Source organism: Struthio camelus, chromosome 5, assembly GCF_040807025.1.
Source record: "Struthio camelus isolate bStrCam1 chromosome 5, bStrCam1.hap1, whole genome shotgun sequence".
Taxonomy (NCBI): Eukaryota; Metazoa; Chordata; class Aves; order Struthioniformes; family Struthionidae; genus Struthio; species Struthio camelus.
The window spans coordinates 65,572,273-65,573,631 of record NC_090946.1 but is presented as its reverse complement, the minus strand read 5'-3'; positions in this window follow the sequence as shown (position 1 = coordinate 65,573,631).

Sequence of the window (1,359 nt, the reverse complement as noted above, 5' to 3'; positions counted from 1 at the left end):
TGCATCTCTGCTTTTCACTTTGCAGTGCACAATGAAAGCTAGCCTCAAAGAACTAGCAATTTAGAGGACCAGGTAAAATGGTCACGTGAATGAACAGGTCTTTGTGAACCTTGTAAACTTGTAACTCATAACTTTATAAGTAAACTTAAACTTATAAACTTTTTTTTTCCCCCCTTATTCTTGGATCTTTCACTTATCCCATTTGGAAGTTTATGACTCCTTTGGCCAGTAACAGCTGGATTAGGGTTCCTCATTTCATGCGCATCCAAACTTCTCTCTCAATGTTTAGCCAGAGGATCAGCTAGCCAAAGAATGAGGCCAGTCTTATGACAGCCTAACGACAGTTGCAGCAATACTGTCTTTAGCTGACCACCAACTGAGCTTTCTCACTGTACTTCTTTCTTTTTAGCTGCCACCTGTATGACCTGTATAACCAGCATCTGATGCAAAGTTGTTGCTTGCACAAGCCATCCTATCAGGCCAGCTTCATCAAATTCTTTTTAGCAGGTAAGTAGCCCCATTGAGACTAATGCTAATATTCATATGCTTGAAACATGTTCATCTACGAAAACTCAGGCATAGTGCCTTTCAGGACTAAGATCACAGTTCTGTAAGACTGTACCATGAGAAATGGAAGACAAACATTTTGGCCACTGAAATACAGCACAAGTCGGCAAGACAGAACTTCTCAGCATCCAAAGAAGGTATATGGCATAGATTAAGGAATTCCTACACATTCCCAGAACAAGCAAATAAGAAGGAGGGAACAATTATATTTGCCTTCTTTAAATATGTCATTTTGCTGGGTTTTCACCAAAAACATTTTCTTAAAATGTGGATCATGTTTCCCAAAAGTTCTGCAAATCCATACTGGTGTTTTGTCCCTTTGCTTTTTTTCCTAGTCTCGGATTTTAATGTCAATTGTTCCCATGATTATGTTTTAACACTGCTCTCTAAACACAGCCTGATTTGGCCTGAAGCATGTTTTGACACAATGGCTTTAGTTAAGAGAAGTAGGTTTGGGTTGTTTTGTTTTTGTCTTCTACATAGTTAAGATAATGCGCTGTGGCTGCAGCTTATTACACTCATTATTTCATAGACAGTCATAATTGTCTCTCTTACTGTGTATTACCCAGCTCTGTTTAAACAGTTTCTGCCATCTACAAGCATGCTAAGCAGGGGCCATCTTTTCTCTGTACGTACGTGATGGTTATGTCAGATGTCAGGGAGGTCCTGACTCACTTCGGAAACTCTTAGTGTTGAATACAAAATTAACATGATAAAAATAATATTGCATTTATTACTTAAACTCTTGATCAGGACAGATGCTGTCAATAACTCCATTCGACAGCTGCGTTA